Source organism: Centruroides vittatus, unplaced genomic scaffold, assembly GCF_030686945.1.
Source record: "Centruroides vittatus isolate TY-2023 unplaced genomic scaffold, ASM3068694v2 contig_900, whole genome shotgun sequence".
Taxonomy (NCBI): domain Eukaryota; kingdom Metazoa; phylum Arthropoda; class Arachnida; order Scorpiones; family Buthidae; genus Centruroides; species Centruroides vittatus.
In genome coordinates, this window is record NW_027122591.1 from 650,779 (window position 1) to 669,329 (window position 18,551).

Genomic DNA, 18,551 nt, shown 5'->3' on the forward strand with positions numbered 1-18,551 from the left:
GCAAAGCCCAATCTAGTTTCCTCAGAAGTGAATGTAGTAAAGATCAACTGTAACATCAAATGAACCATGATATAATGGATTGGACAAATAAGGTGATTTATGTTGTTGAAGGAAACTACCAGTTTTATTACAGGCTCTCCTTGAAAAACCATTTTATTATTTATCATATTATAGCTGTAACGATAAAATCTTTTTAAATTGCGATAAAATAAGGATTTAATTTTTTTTTCATTTATTTATTTCTTTAATTGCATAACTTCTAAAAATAGAATAGTCTAGTTCGTTGAAATGTTGCTTCACTGCATTCACAGGTGTACTGCAGTGAAACATACAACATTTTCTATCTTTTCATGTTGTAGAACACGTGTAGAAATATGTTGCCTAATAAAAATAACTAAAAGTTAATTATAAAATGTTTATTTTAATTAAAATAATATATTTATTTATAAGAAACTATCGAATAATTAATAATATCATACAATATTACGACAGTTAATCGGATTAAGGGAGTTGCGAAAAGTTTAAAGATGTATTACATAAAAGCTTAAAAAGTTTCTTATAATTTTAGGATGTTTTATTTTCTTCTAAACTAAATTTTATTTTTTTTTAAACTAAAGATAAACTTGTAGATTCTTTCAGAAACAATAAAGTGATAAGCAGTCATTTCTCATACTAAACAGATTGTAACATGACACGAAACTGGCATTTCTACAGCAAAACATACTTTGATAGAGAAAATGTTTGCGTGATGCAGTTTAAATACTTGTAACTTAGCTGGAACAAAATACAGTCAAACCTCTGAACAACGGCCACTGACGGGAACGTAAAAAACGTCCGTTGTTTCGAGGTGGCCGTTATTGAAGGTTCTGCTATATTTTTACATATCTTTTTCTAAATTCAGTCAAATATATAAAAATTTTAAATACATATATCAAATTTACATAAATTTAATTTTTAAATATATTTTTTAATTATTTAAACTGTATAATTTAACAAAATGATACTTTAATTTAATTCATTGTTAAAGATGAAATATTAATAAAATAAATAATGTATACTGTATTTTTTAAATTTAATCTTTCTTACAGATTATAGTCCAAATTTTCGTCTAAAATATAATTTATTAAACTTTATAATATAATGAATATGTAGTGTTTCAGGTTAGAGTTAAAAGTCAATAACTCGGAAAATATACTCCTAAATAAAAAAAAATATCAGAAACACAGATGTAATATAAGAATAAAAGTTTAATATTGTTGAGAGGCCTTTTTAATGCCGTAAATATGAATTTATTAATTTCCATTTCTTTATTTTTTTAGTTATTTATCAGTTGTTTAAAAAGGTGCTTATTTTAATTTAAACATTTCATTAATAGAGTTAATATTTCTGGTGTTATTTTAGTACATTCATACATTCATATCTTGAATCGTGGTCAGATGTTGAAAGAAATCTCGATCTTTATGAAACCTCCATAGGAAATAATCAATTTGCGTCAGATCCGGTGATTTAGCTGGCCATGAAATTGGTCCTCCACATCTATCCATCGTTCTGCAAACATCGTTTAAATTCACTTTGGAAATTAATTCAAAAATGAATGCGAACCATATTCAGAATTGATTAACAATTAACTATTAGAAACTTTAAAATATGTTTAAATTAATTAGCTCGTAAAAACAGTTGCATTTTTAATAGACCGTTACCTTTCAAAACATACAAAGTTGGTCTCCTGCCTCATCCAGAAGGAAGAATGAGTCAGCTTTATTTTTAAGGCATTAAAAAGGCCCTCGAAAATATTAAAGTATAAAATTTTAATATTTTCGAGGGGCCTTTTTAATGCCTATCTGTAAAGTTTTTATATTAGAAGTATATTTTCTGAGTTACTGACATGTAACACCGTACATGAAGCACTCTGTATAAAAATATACTGCACAAGTAAATATATAAAGTATAAAAAAGTTATAACTATATAGTAGAAAATAGTATAGTCATAGCATGAGTATAGAATTATGCTACGTTTCTATAAGTATAACTTATATAAGTATATAAGTTAATGACCATATTTATCTGGTATAAGTAGAGGAAAGTTTTAATTAAAAGAAAACAATTATCCTCCTATACTCGTATTGATAATATATATTTTAACAGAAGTTTTTTCAAATAAACTTAATATTTTAGTAGAGTAATAAGTTTTTCTTTATCAGAAATGAACAATTCATTTATAAATGAATATTAATTAATTAATTACTCTATAAAAACTGTTGTTCAATGAAAGAAAAGAGAAACATTTACGTAATTTGAAATAAGAAATTTTCACACGATAAAGATTTAAAAAATAAAATAATATTAATCAATTTAATTAATATTCTTACAAATCATAATTATTTGAAAATTTCCACCTTAAGGCAGTAAAAGTATAATTATTGCAATTCCCACTTAAATGTTACAAAACGCTTGAAGCTTTACATTTCTACACGAGATCCTATTGATTTTCCCATCTTACAAATGGCAAAACAAAAATCCCTTTTCGCAATTAATTAACTTAATTATAAAACAAATTAAATTTTTATTTTGTGTGAAACTTTACATAATTAAAGACAATTTAATTTTCAACTGATCCAAAGTAAAAATTTCCATATTTAATTAAATAAATCTCGTATTTTCAAGATCCATTAATTCTTATCTTGATCTCGTAACATTTATTTACATGATAAATTATTCTATTACGCTAGTAAAAGAAAATGCTACTCTAAGAAATCAGATATTTATCAAAAAGAACGATGAATGCTATAACAAAGTGACAGATCACTAGTAAAAGTTCAATCACACATCTAATGATCATTAAATTTTATTATTTTTTTAATAAAATAATATAAAAATATCAAGTATTTTTATCTATAAAATCATAGAATAAACGTTTGAAAGGTTTTATATTGATCAGTAAGACAAAACACTCGATTCTTAATAGAAAAAACTCCAGAAAGAACGATGCTAAATCATCCACGAACACGCAGATAAACGAAAAAAATTATTATTTTTTATAATTTATAATTTAATAATAAAAAAAATTACAAAAATTCAAAGCTTCGTGCTATAAATAGAAGAGTTTATTAATTTTGTTGATAGAAGCACACTTCAAAATTATATTATTTACTAACTTTTTATATAATCAGACGTGTAATAAGTGTTAAGTTAAATGGTGTTATGGTATTATAGAGTAGGGAACGAAATGGAGCAGATAGAAAAAATGATAGGAATTTAAGAGTATATAAAGCATTAAACGATATGAACAGGTGGTATTTAATGAGAGTTGTGTCATATTAGTGAGAAACATCGATACCTGAGACTGGGAGCTGGTAGATTAGGAGTGAGAACGGAAACGAGGTAAAGCTAGGAACACAGGCCATATGCTCTTGGTCTCAGACAATTATCTTTCACACTATTAAGACACAACAGACAACATCATAATTAATCATTATCCGTTTATATTGCCCATATACTCTCTTTTTTTGTATTTTATAACGTATTTTTAGTGCTTAATACTATATAAAAATTGCGTAATTTTTTCAACACTGCATCAAGCATTACGTGTAAAAATTTCGGGATGATGAGAAATTAGCGCATTAAAATTTAATTTATCTATGAAAACCCAAACATTTGAATTGTTTTTTAAAAGAAAATGTTTAAAATTTTGTATTTTACTATAAGTGTAAGCTGCGTATAACAAACTTGTAATCAACAATAATTTTACTTCTATCCTTCGTCGGTGTTCAAGTGTCTGGATAAGTGAACAATTAACCTTTCCACTAAAATTTTTTACTAATAAGACAATACATTTCCTGTGAACACCCCTCTTCGGCGTCATAAATTTAATTTAAAATTACACAGAGTAAACTATAAACCAATAACATTAAAACAATAATTACATTATCCATGAATTTAAAACAGGTCTTTTACATAATTATAATATTAAGAAGTGTTCAACACTTGAAGTGGAACATTTATTTAGTAGATATTCATCTAAAATGTATTGTTGACCTAATTTTTTCACAGATAAAACAATATATTTATACAAATATCAACGTTAAGATGCAGGGGATTAGATCATTATGTTATGCAAAACTCAGAGCATTTTTAACATTAGAAATACATTAAATGATTTTAAAAATCCTTCCAACTTCCAAAGGATTTGTAACACTATGATCAGAAAATCATGAGGAATGACGTATTACCATAGAATATCTATTATGATTTTTTTTCCGTTAAACTGCATTAAATCTTTTCTTATCTGTTGAATTCTTCAAAAATAAATCCTAATTTCTTTTAAATTACTTATTAAAATTAACAAATTTCTGTTATAAACAAATAGTCGCAAGTTGTGTGTGAAATAAATGTACCAAATTATATTTATAAAATTAAGAATGTACCTTACATTTTAATTGCGCGTTATATAAAAAATTTATCCTTATACACGGAAAAAAATGCAATTTCGATATACAAAAAATTACGTAAGGATGCAAATGTATTTTAATATATAAAAAGAACATGGCCAAAAATTTAAATAAATATGCAATCCATTTTTTTGTTAGCTTCTCCAGTAGAGTATGGATATCGGATGTGAAAGAATCATACTTAAATACACTATACTCTTGCTAATCCGACCATCCCTTTGCAATCGGGGTTTCTAGATTAACAAGAACGCCTGATTATGGAGACTGCATAGACTTAAAAACAATTAATGGCATGGCCTGTTGCCTTTCGAAGCTGTAGGCCTTACCGTAAACTTAATTCTTTATTAAATTTGACGTTGTATCTAAAAATGAATAAGAGACAATGGTGATATGCCGGATAATTGAGAGGCCGAATCAGCAAGCGTATTTGTATCTGAAGTTAATTTTAATTTGTTTATGGATACAAATTTCGGATTTTCTTAACTATTTTTCAATAATTTAGCCGCTGGTGATGCGAAAGTGATTCAAAATTCCATCACGAAGACTCGAGTTTGGTTCCATTTTTCATTTTTGATTGATTCCCCTTTTTATAGAATATAAATTGTAAAGATTTATTCGATATGAAACTACATCATCATCAAGAAATAGCTACAAAAATTGTTTATTTTGATATATTTATATTAATTATTTGCTTTAATTATTTCTAAATAAAAGTTTAAGTAATTAATATTGCTTTATTAATTAATTGTCAAAATAATAGATTAATTTTATAAATATTCATTTAAAATATTAAATTATTTTTAATGTACAGGTAAAATTTAAATATAAAGAGTAAACTCTGCTTGTACTAAGAGTAATTCTAATCATACATTTCTAAGCCATTAATATAATTATACATTATAGAATAATTGAATTGAATTGTAAATTCTATACTTTTTTTAACTTTATAAACGATTTTATAATTTATGTTTCTATAAATTAAATCGCGAATCAGGGAAAGACGTAAGAACTTTAGATATCAGTTCAATTTTAGAAAGGAAATTAATTATTTTAGGATAAAATATTGTGTGTTTAAGTATCCTTTCTACTGATAAACCTTGCAATTTACGCTTGAACATAGTAGGACAGTTCTTAGATAGACATGTTCTATTGGAATACTGATGTTCATATCTATATACGCTTTAAAATGCGAGATGCCTTATGCAAGTTTAAAAAAAAGCTAGTAAAATTCACTAAAATTTGTAGGTTGTAATGCGTACGCTCTTCTGTAGGCGAGTAAACTTTAATAACGTCTGTTATGTCACACTTTTTAAGTGGGAAGAGGTAAACATGTGACACAAGGATTTCAAAAGTTATGACATCACCTTAGAATAATGTCTCACGTAGAAGGTGCGCAATCAAGTCAATTACTAATAAAATTACATGTTAAATAACATTTTATAACTTTTTATATTATCTAATCAATATCATTGAACTTATTTTTATATATACAATTGTTTACACCATGTTTTAGGATAACTGAATTACCCTAGTTTCCCTCGTCCTAAACTTCCGTCACACGTATATTCTTGTTTGTAGTCCTGTACAAATGATGAGGAATGAGTAAACACTCTTATTAAGTTATTAGCTAATTACAGATTTCGTATCGAAGTTGATAATAATGTCTTGTTTCCAATTGGTCAAGAAGACTTTTTCAGATATTTAAATTTTAATCTAATTAATTCAAAGGATATTAAGAATTTGAAATAGGAGAGGTTTCAGAGCAACGCAAAACGTATTCGTTGGTGGAACTTTAAAAGAATGCAACTTAGACGATTCAAATTTAAAGTATTTTGAATTTTTGCGCGCTCTTCTGTAATTGGGTAGTAATAAGTTCTGTAAATTTCTGTCATTGGTGAAATGATATTTCTCGCGTGACCTGTGCGTGCGCAAAAATAATTCACTGCACAGATAGCAGAAACGGATTATAGATCATTGGAAAAAATAGCGCTTGCAATCACGCAAACAAGTTTATAAAGCTTATTATATATTTTGTCAACGTGGACATTAATTATTAATAGAACGATTATACTGGTTTTTAGATTTTACGAAAGAATTTACATTTCAATATAAAAACCAATTATTATCGGGAATCGGATGCTTGTATATCTTAAAACATTATCACAATTGTAATCCTGCTGGTGAGGAGCATGATAGCCCGAAACACAGATGTGAATCAATGTATGTGTACAGGTAGCTTAATAAAGAAAGTCTGTTTTCTTTTAAGAACTTTTTCCTCAATTCTTGCGTAAAATCTTAAAACCAGTATAATTGTCCTATTAATAATTAATGTCCACGTTGACAAAATATATAATAAGAAACTAAAGGACAGTAAGGTAATAATAATTAAGTTTATAAAGCAATTATTCAGTCCCTAAAATGGCCAAATCTGCAAAATATGCATTATCGGAGGATCTTAATTTGATCCACTTTGACCCAAATGTTACATCAAGGTTTTAACATTTTAACATTTAAGGAAAAAGACATGCACATGCATACAAATCCTGCCTTTATTCATACCTTTATTGGGATACTACTGATGTTCATACTAAACTTTTTTAGGGTACCACTGCATGCCGATGTTCATAGTGAATTTTTACTGGAATTATCTCATTATAACAGGGAAGATTCTTACTGAACTTTTACTGTTATACTGAGATGTTCATACTGATGTTTTTCGTGTAGTACAAGCAGCATACGTATTTTAAAAAACACAGAGTGGTAAGAGTGGTAATAAGACAGATTTACGTCACTTTATATTTTTTTATTTATGATGCCCTATCATAAAGCGTTATCAAGAATTAAATTCTTATACAATTGTTTTGCACATAAAATTTCGTTCCAATTGCCATTATCACGATAGTGTTTTCATGTATAATATTTTAACAAAATTGAAAATGGCAGTTAGTTGAAAGGCTCGCGCTAACTGCCAGAAAATAATCAATTTTGCATGCGAGAGAAACTTAAATTGGTGATTATAAACATGGTTTATATAGTCTTAGTAAAGCTGGTCATGGAGATATCCTTTGTATTTTAGCTAAATATAGGATATTTATCTTCTGATTTTTTACTAGAATTTATTTGTAATTAAAACTATTAAAACTTAGAAAAAAATTTAAAAAATGCTTTAGAATAATAATAAAAATTATATAAATATAGTTATTTAATGTATTGAACAGCGATAAACAGCTCCATAAATGAATAATTTCATTTACGAAGCGCTTCTAAAATATTTACCTGTCAATACTAGCAAATTAGATACTTTAAATTAATAAAAATTCAATTGAATATTTTAAATTACTAACAGAAACTTTATTGGACTGCAATTAAAAATTGTAGACTTATAAATTCCCACTGTCGTCCGTCTGTCAGTCCGTCCTTCCTTCCTTCCTTAATCTCAAGAATGGCGTTAAACAGATGAAAGCCGAGACAGACGTGAAAAGCTTAGGGGAAGGAGGACCGATTAACTAAATACGAACGTCCGATATATACCAGAAATCAAGTGATTTCAATTCAAAAATTTTCTCCCTGGATGATAGGTATGACTGTATTGCTACAGGAAAAGTATGATATACAAGGGCAAGCCACTACTGATTAGAGGCGGAGAGAATATATTTTAAATTAAATAAATTAAAAATATGATTACAGCCCGGAATTTTAACGATGTCACGATAAATAATTGCTCGTTCATATATGCTTTTTCCACTATTTCTCTTTATTCATCATCAATAAATTAAGAATGAAGCGTACTTCATGGTATTAAAACTGTAGATAAAAATAAATAATTCATAAATAAATGATATTTAAATAGAATTAAACCTTATCTTAGCAATAAAATTATTATAAATATTTCAGAAGAAATGATTTTACTGGCATTATCTCCTCTAGCAGTTATTATAAATATTTGTGAAACAATATGCCAGCGAAATAAGATTTGGCTCTGTTGGGTTTAGGTTTAACCAAACATCGACCAAGCTTCACCAAATATTAATCCAATTACATATAAGCTTCTAATGTAATCAATTATCACTATTCAGTTTTACTTAATTCATTAAACTGTGACTCTCCTATATTATCTTAAACTATAGAATGCCATTTATAATTTAAGAAATCCAATTAATGTTTTATTTGTTTAAAAAAACACAGAAATTTTACTTGAATTAATTTTATCTCCTTTAATTTTTTCTTTAAAAAAAAAGGTTTTACAAAAAGAAACGTAAATAATTTGCAGGATGTACATATTTTTATTAAAATTATTTAGAAAATCGAACCCAAAATTCAGTCTAAAACATTACTTTTAACGTTCTTAAGTAAGATAAATCGTAAACAAAATATCTTAATTGAAAGTTTAAATAATACAGTGAAACCTCGATTTAACGGATTAATTGATGCGAGGAATGTTCGTTAAATTGAGGTTTTACTGTAATTATGAAAATTTGATGTAATATATTTAAAATTACTATTGTTAGATGCATAATCGTTTACAAGAAAAATAAAAATGTTTACTTTTGTCAAGCGTATATCACAGATTTTAGTGCGATTCGTACTTTAGTATTTGGAGAAGATTTTATATTACTTCATAAATAATAACCTATGGTTCCTTGATTATGTTAAATATCGTGGATATTTCGATTACAAATCTAACGAAATTTTCATGAAAACGGGACATAAAATAATTTTTCTCCACAGCCATACACACAGCCATAGCCAACGATTTAGCTCTAATAACTCTCAGATACTATTAAAATATAAACAACTAAACCTGTTATATAACTCAACAATGGTTCCTATAATTACTTTATGATGACAGATATATTATATTACAGCAACAACACAGATAAATGAATAAAATTTTGATATTAAAATAGTTTTGTAAAACTTTCTCTTTGAGGTAAAGTGCTATTTACAGGGCTGGACTTTTTAATACTGTTGATACCTCATAGTGCAGTAACTTGTAGACACGCTACTCACATTTATATAAAAAAAAGTTCGACAGAAACTAGCTAGGTGAAGACATGTCACACTCAAACAATCGGTTTATTGATTGCACAATTCACTTGTAAGGAGTTCAGTGTGAATTGTCTCAGAACTGTCACTTCCAGCTGATAAACTGATAATGGTCACTTGCTCTACTAACTACCCCATAATGCTTTTCAGAATAATATTATTTCAATTAAATTGATAACAATAGTTAAAATTTTATATAAATATTAACTTGCACTACACTTTATACATATATTTTCTCTAAAAAGTCTTGTAAGATGCATGATTTTGTTTTTAAGTGAGAAATTAAATCAAATTTTGAGTAAAAAAACATGGATATTAAATTTAACAGATGATTTCGACGTCTCTTTACAATATTTCCATCAGAATATAATATTATTAGACAATTTAATAAACGAATTTTATTAATCTTATTAGACGTTCTTTATCAATCATAATTTGGACAAAATTTACAAATATTATTAAAAAATTATATAAATTTTTAATTAAATTATTATAGATTCATCTTTAAGAAGATTTTTTATACCTGTCAAAGTTAATTAAATTCATTTTATAATTAGAAACTTTTTAATTTCGAAGAAAACAAGGGCATTGTATATTATCCAAAAAAAAATAATTCTGATGTTTTACAGATTCTCGTTTCTTTATTAAAATTTTTAATAATTTACTGTGTAAAAATATTAAATATTCAGAAGAAATTTTTAATTATTTAGTTGTTTTAAAATTATTATAAATTTTATGTTAAGTTGTTGCATGATTAATTCATTATTCTCTTAAACAAATTCAAAAGTTTGCTACAATTTTCATTCCTTAATATTTCTACTAAAGTATTTTGTTATTTAAAATTCTTTACAGAAAATACAGAAAGTTGCTTTGGTCAGAATAAACTCCAAAATTGATTGAAGTGCATCCTTGTTTTGATATTTATCATCATACGTTCCATAACACATATTATCAGTATTCTATTTTCTTTTAATAACATATCAACAGCAGGCTGCAATCATTCTGTCATCCATGCCTGATTAAATTAATTAGAAACTTTTTACACTAACACTTAAAATTAATTTCTTAATATATTTTTAGATACAAAAATGTCCGATTTAATAATATTTAAAAAAAAGTTAAAAGGTTAAAGTGAAAATATATAAAACTTTTAATTAATAAATAGAAATTTCTCAGTTAGACAATAAGGAAAAAAAAATGTAAATGAAGATTTTATATTATTGTAAAAGTATCAAATTCTCTTAAAAGAAATATCAAATGAATTAATAAAGATAAAAAACTTTGTTAAGATAGTGTTACATTGTCAATTCTTAGAAGCATGATATCGTTTCATCTTCATTAATTTATCACCTGTTAGAAGGGGAAAAAAATGCTTCAGTTACTTGAAAAGTTAGAAAAAAAATCTTCGTTTCCACGACAACCGATGATTTTTATCTTCGGTTGATGATAGGTTAGAAGTACATTAGAGTGTATTCAACAAAAGATGGTATAATGGAAATGTCAGAGGATTTTTGATGAGTTGATTTTTCAATAAATTTCTCATATATTATTTTCAAATATAAATATATGGTTTACTTTTACTTAAAAATTTATTGATGTGGTGTTACTTCTGTGTTGACAACTTTCGCGAGTTGCATTTCTTTAAAAAAATAAAAGAAAAAATTAAAAATTTAACTCGAAATCTTAAACTAAAACGTAGTTTCAATTACTCCTGTAAATGATACTCCACCGCATAAATAATTGCTATGCAGTGAAGCATATCGATATTTTCTATTTAAAACATAAATATTGTGTTACTTAAGAGTGATACTATTATTACTAAAATATAATTTAAATCAATATGGCATTTAATGTTAAATATTTATGTTAATTTTAAATAAAAAAGTAGAAAAAATACAATAATAAAAAAAAATCGAAATTATGTATTTTTAGATTATACAAAAAAGAAAGGGGGGAAGTAAAAATGATGAATATTGTCAAAATATTAAAAATTACTTTTTGAAAAATAAACATATTTCCATTTAGAGAAAAGAACTGTCTAGCTATAACACATGACGACGGTCGGGAGTATTGACATTCATTCATTTCTCTAGTCTAAATAATCTTTTGTTTCAATCTAGAATACCATTTAGTAAAGCGAAAGATGAAACACCTTATTCTTTATTCTCCGTCTTTCATTCAAGTGAACAATCTATTTTTCTGTCCCTATGTTTGACTTTCTTGTTAGTTTAGTTGGGAGAATAATTTCTTTTTGGCTATCTTCTTAGCTACTAAAATTTATATTAACGTTAACAACATTTATTTCCTTTTTATATAAAAAGCTATTTAGTTTGTAGAGTACTTTTTCTTATATTCTAATAAAAATTATTACATATTTTCATCATTTTACACTTAAAAATTACCTCATTTTTTTAATTCCTTGCGTTATTTTTAAAAAGAGAATTTATTCAACGATATTTGCTAATGTATTGTTTGTTATTGAAGCTTTAATTAATAAAAATTTATCATTCTAATTATAATTAAAATTTTTATTCTCTTACGCTCTCGTGCAGAAAAACAAACTGCATATGGACTCGAGAGGAAACAAACAAAATTCTGATTTAAACACAGATTTCGACACCACTCGAAACAGAGAGAGAAAGAGAAAGAAAAAAAAAGGAATTTTCTAGTTTGCTAATTGAGTCATTTTGTCGCAATCAGGAGAGAAGTTCGAACACAAAGTTGGGAAATAACAGATGCTGCTCTAATTGGATATTGATTTGTATGGAAGAAAGAAACTGCTATGAATAGTAGTTATTCTATTGACTTCGCCAACTGTAATAATCACTATTATAGCACGCCTTAAAGTACTACTATACCCTCTAAAACGAATTTCGTCACTAGAGCGGCGTTGCAATCGACAAGAGTAGAAGTGTGTTGCCTCCTACATCCCTATCTGTGGCTCGATAGAACGCACACGGATAATTTGAATCGTCCAACTTCATAGAGCTTGGTGTGTTCGAACAAGTCAGCTTCAACATCTATTGCTTCCTCTTTTAGGTAAGATTTTTATTAAAAAATTTTTAAAAAGTTATCTCTTCTTTTTTCCCTTAAGCATCTCAAACAGGTTGTTCAATTAAGAAGCGATTTTACGTAATTAAATACAGCGTCACGTAATGTAAATTTAATTAAAGTTAAGTCTAATCTCTTCTATTTATTTAAAAACAGAAAGTTTATTTATTTTTTTTAATATCGCTAGAATTAATTTGTTTTTTTTTAAATAATAAAATATTTTTGTTAAATTAAATGCTTAATATATTAATCTCAATAATAGATTTGTATACATTTAAATTATATTAATTAATATATTAATGTTTATAGATAAAACTTGCAATTAAGGTAATGATATTCTTTAATTATTGATGCTTGTTAATAATTTATAAGTGTTTATTTTACTAAAGATTTAGTGAGAAAATTGTAATTATATCGCTTATATTACGTGATGGTATGGAGATTAAACTGGAAACGTTCTTCATTTATTAATTGAAGTTTAAGTTTTTTTTATATATAAACGAAGAGGAAATTGTATAATATTTAATTAGATAAATGCTAACTTTTATAATATAATTCTGTGGAAATTTGGAATAGCCTTTCACTAGTTTTTTTTTGTTTTTATTATAAAATTTAACATTTCAAAGCTCGAAATTTCATGTTAAAATAGCTTTAAATAAAGGGAAAAGTTACAAATATCTTTAAATGACTCGAGGCTAATAACGACCACAAGAATTGCTGCCGTTGATAAAAATGATATTTCTTCCCCTCTTATTCTACTTTATCATTCTCTTATCGCATAGAGGACCAAACTAGTAATTTTCTAATAATTATTAAATTTAATATTTAAAAATTCTCGTGTTTATTATATATATTTTTTCTTTGTTTACTTATTTATAATAAGTAATGAATTATGCGTAATAAATAAGAAAACAAAAGTAAGAGAAAGGAAGTAAAGTTTTTTTAAGGAGTTATGCTGCTTTAGTAGAAAAATGCATGCATAATTAATAAGTGAATGCATAATTAATTAATATATATCTAGGCAGAAGAGGCTTGAAAAAATGAATATGATAATTTTTCTATTAAAGAAGAAAAATATGAAAATTTGAAGATGAATGACAATCTTCAATCCCTTTTTTTCCATGAAAGAGGGCAATATGTTAATGTATATAATATACATATTTATAGAAAAATACTTAATAATAATTTATAATGTACATTTGAGTTAAATTGGTGCGATTCTTTACACAATTTATGCATTTGTTTACTACTTATCCGCGAATCTAATTATGATAATGTATAATATTGATGCATTTAATATATAACAATAATATCTCATAACTATAATTTATTCACACCTCAGTCTATTATGAGGTATAATTCTATAACATAATACTTAAATTTTTTGATGCTTGTATATATAATATGTCGCTATAAAGAATTTAATTACTTCAGCTTAATCTTCCATACGAAACAATAATTTATGATACACTCAACTGAAAAATATCCTCTTAGAAATAAATAAATTATAAAGTATATGTACATTATATATATATAATTAAAGCATTAAAGTATTATTTAATTCTTTTATAAATTATTCTGGCTTAAAAATAAATTAAAATATAAATTTCAGACAAGAGTAGAAAGTGAAAGAGTGAGAGCGAGAGGAAGGAGGAAAAGTGAAGAAAATTACTTTAATAAATCAAATTTGAACAGTAAAAATGCTTGTAGAATCGACTGTAAAAAATATCAAGATAGACGAAAATGAAAACTTGAAACGAATCAAATAAGAGCATGTGTAAAACGAGAGGAGGAAGAGAAAATTCGGAATAGCGAACTTGAAATATAATTAAGCTATAGGAAAGGACAGATAAGGAAACTTGAGATGTATCAAAAGAGTATAAATTTGAGGAAAAAATTGAAATATAATAATTCAAAAAAAAAAAAAAAGTTAAAAGCGAGAAAAATAGAAATGCAAAATTGAAATTTACGAAAACATCCTTTATATTAGAGCCTTTATAGATATAAAAAACTTATAATATTGAAAAAGTAATGAAAAAAAAATTACAAGATGTTGACAAAGGATGTTAAAATGGGAAAGTTAAAAAGTGTTTTTTTCGGGCAGGTCCAATTTGTAGAGAGAAAAACTTTGCTATTTCAGGACACGAAGTGTAATTATCGTTTTAAGGATCGTGACAAAAGGAGAGAGCGTTGCAATGAGTGACAACGTTAGCATTTAGCAACATAGTAACTGATACGCTTTCTTCGCACGTCGATCATGATCATAATCTGATCATGCGTACACTGATGTCATGCTGAAGCAAAGAATCAGTTTACTGTTTGTTAGTTTTATCCTTTGCTTGGCAATAAAGAATTTTCACAGCTCCCGAGGCGACGATTTGTTGTGGTTTCTGAAAGAATTTTAGAAGAATTACAATTTATTGATGATGGGAATATATCAAGTTACAATGGTTTCAAATTGAAATAAACAGTTAAAAATTCTTTTTTATTATTTATTTTCCTTTATTCTTTACCTAGAAATAAAGATATTTCTCGATACGTAACGTCGTTACTTCGCATCCTCAAAGTATAAATTAAATATACATATTTATCAATAATAATAAAAAAAAGAATTTAATGTTATTTTTTTAAATATTTCTATATCTAAAAATTGAGAACATTAAATATAAAATTATTATGATTATTATTTAAAGAAAAGGAAGTATTTTTTTAAATGATTAAGTAACCTTTGGTGAATAATATAATAATGATGATAACGTTTTACAGATATTATTTTTGATAGTTATGTGTTTTTTTGAAGTAAAGTTATTGCAAAAATATTTTTGAATTGAGTTACGTGATTCTTTTTTAGATTAGTGCAAACTGCTGCAAATGATGATAACTTTTATTACTTTATATGGAGATATGAAAGGAATTTTTTTTATTTTTTTGGATAAAAATAGCACTCTTAGATAGAATTATTTATTTAAATAATGTTTTTGATTTGTTCATAAACTTAAGTATGGTGGGTTTTATATTAATATATATGTGTATATATATATATATATGTGTATTTTAATGGCATCTTCTTGATTTTCTAAATTTTAGAAATGTAAAATAATAAAATTTAATGTATTTAAATAAAAACTTTTACTTAAAATTTTATTTATTTAAAGAGAATTTTAGCTTATTTTAAATTTATAAAAATATTTATTTTAGTTTAAATTATTTTTTCCTAAATAAGTCTATTCTATTTTAAAATATATTATAAAACTTATTTGCTTTTAAATGTTTTCTATAAATGGAATTTCGTATAGAAATTGTATATTTTAAAGTATTTTCCTCGTTTTTTAATTAGCATTTAATTTAAAAATAAATATTAAATTTTTTTGAAGTAATAATTAATATAAAATCCTAAAAAAATTAAATTAAAAAAGTATATTTAAGCGTATTTTATATTGTTTAAATAATTATATTAATTTTTCTGCATGTGAATCGATAATTAAATCATGTTAAACAGGATAATAAATTGTAATTTTGTAGAAAATAATAGAATTTATAAGATAATTTATAAGAATTAGCATAAAAGTTAAAATTCTTTAAAAAATAGAAAAAAATTCCTATAAAATACCTTGAATTAAGCTGCATAAACTAAAAAAAATATTACTAAAAATTCTTTAATATATTTTAAAAATTTGTAAATTAATTTAACATATTTAAATAAAAAAAATTATTTTTATTTAAATTATAAAACCTTAAATTATGTTCAAAAATCCCTCAATGATTTTATGTATTTCGTACAATTTTTTATCCAAAAAATTAATTATTTCCAGAAAAATTCTAGTTTTATTTTATAACTAAGTTAATATAAGTTATTCAGTTATTCAGTATTAAACTGAGCAATGAAAACATCAGAGTTACATATTGCATTCAGACCGCACATCCAACATAAATCCAGGAATTTTGGTTCCTTTATTGATTCATAATAAAACAGCAATGTTCCAGCTAATTTATATTAAAATTAATCTGCTAAATATTAAACGTCTGTAATGGTAATAACCTTATGAAATTATTGATATCGATTATCAGAAAATTAATCGTTTAAGATTAAGGAACACGCTGCATCACATACAGTTGGAATGTAAAAGGAGAGAAGGAAAGGAGAAAAAATTGATAAAATATTCTATTTTTATGAATCTACAATTATATTAAAAAATATATAAAATATTCGTATAATATATTTCTTTTCTATTTACTGAAATATCCAATTCCACGAATGTAGTCCCATTTCAGAGGTCAACATCCCTTACTTGAATAACTCTCTAAGAGTTGTATAGAACCTTTAAAATAAAATAAATTCTCGTCTTTTCTATAATATAACATATTCTACACTGAGTCTTATCATTTCCATTCCCAATATTACACCTTAAACTACTTTAAAATTGCATATTTTTATGTTAATTATGTTTGATAATTGGATCTGTAATGGAAGCTTCCTGGGATGAGGAGGATGCTGAGAGGAGAAAGGATCAAATAAAAAAGAAAATAGTAGTTTTATTCGGATAATTTTAAAATTATTCGACAGATGGCAGGATAAGTAGGAATTAAATTTTAAAAATTACATTTATTTACTTTTTTATTTAAGTAAATGGTTAATGTTTAATAATTTTGCTTACAATTGTTTAGAAATTTGCAGTAAATTGAGATTAAATTATGTTATTTTTCTAATCTTTCGAGTTTTTCTGACTTGTTCGCTTCTTGAAATTATTATTTGATGTTCTAAATAAGTAAAAATGTACATTAAATAAAGATTTAAATGTTTATTTTATGATAAATTTGATTAAATAATTTTTTAAAATATGATTCGTTGAATAAATTATGTTCGTGAGTCCATAATTTTGAATTTTTACATCATGCAGGACTACATCAATACAGAATTGTACGTACTTACACAGCAGAATTTATATAAATAATTTCTTTGAATATGTTTTACTATTTCCTTATAAATAATGTGAACAAATACTTGACACGTTAATACAAAGTGCAACAAACTTATATTAATAATTTGCCTGTAAATATTTGACTAAATAAAATTTGCATAATTTATATACATTTATTCAAAAACTTAATAATATTTTTTATAAATAATTTATGAATAATTCTGAAAATTCGTATTTATTTTATTAGAAAAAAATATAACTTATATATAAATTATATCGTGAATTATTTATTTATCTTTGTTTTTATTGTAATTTACCTATAAAGAAAGCTGATAAGTAGATTTTGATTATTTAGTTTTTATTTTAATATTTAATATGATCTAACAAACTCAAACTATTGCTGAATTTGTATATTTTTAAACTGTATTTATACAACTAAAAAATTCCAGCAACGAGTTGCGTAACTTTCCCGGAAAAAAAGTTAAAATTGTGTGTGGTGCCATCTGTTATGAGATTTTATTTTGAAAATTTTTTTATATTTTTAATTATTATAAAATGGTAAACTGCTTAATTTTGAAAACAGAGATGAGTTTTATATATATATATATAAAATTGTAAATGCTAATGAGTAAAATCTTCATTAAGTCCGATCCTACTCGAGATACGACAGGTGGCCACCCTCTATCTCTTCACCCCCTCGACTTTTAACCACCAAAATTTAATAGAATCAATCCCCCTAACATACAAACCTCCCTACAAAATTTCAGAAATTTTCTACAAAAGACACAGAAGTTATTAAGCTTCAAAGAGGGTGAACAAAATCGTGCCCTCCCCGACACACTAACATCCATACATACAGTAAAATCCCCCAAATTTTTTGCATTTCTGGAAGTTTAAAGGTTTCCTGAATCCAAAAATGTAAAAATCTTGGAGGTCATTGTTTGACCGATCGCCATACTTTCCCTCTGTTATATATAACAGCCGGAGAAAGTAAAACTGTACAGTATAATTTCAATATAGTGTAGTTATACTACAATTTTTAATACATACCTCTAAAGTGTAAATATATAGCAACATAAACTGTAAA

General features: G+C 25.4%; 1 protein-coding gene across 1 annotated transcript in view; it reads left to right on the forward strand.

The window, feature by feature from the left end:
* Positions 1 to 12,402: 12,402 nt before the first annotated feature.
* The window catches only part of LOC136984012 (tyrosine-protein phosphatase Lar-like), a 197,448-nt gene continuing 191,299 nt past the window's right edge, over positions 12,403 to 18,551 (forward strand). Inside the window, 1 exon segment of the mRNA XM_067280920.1 lies at positions 12,403 to 12,533. The gene's annotated coding sequence lies outside the window, so the exon portion shown is untranslated.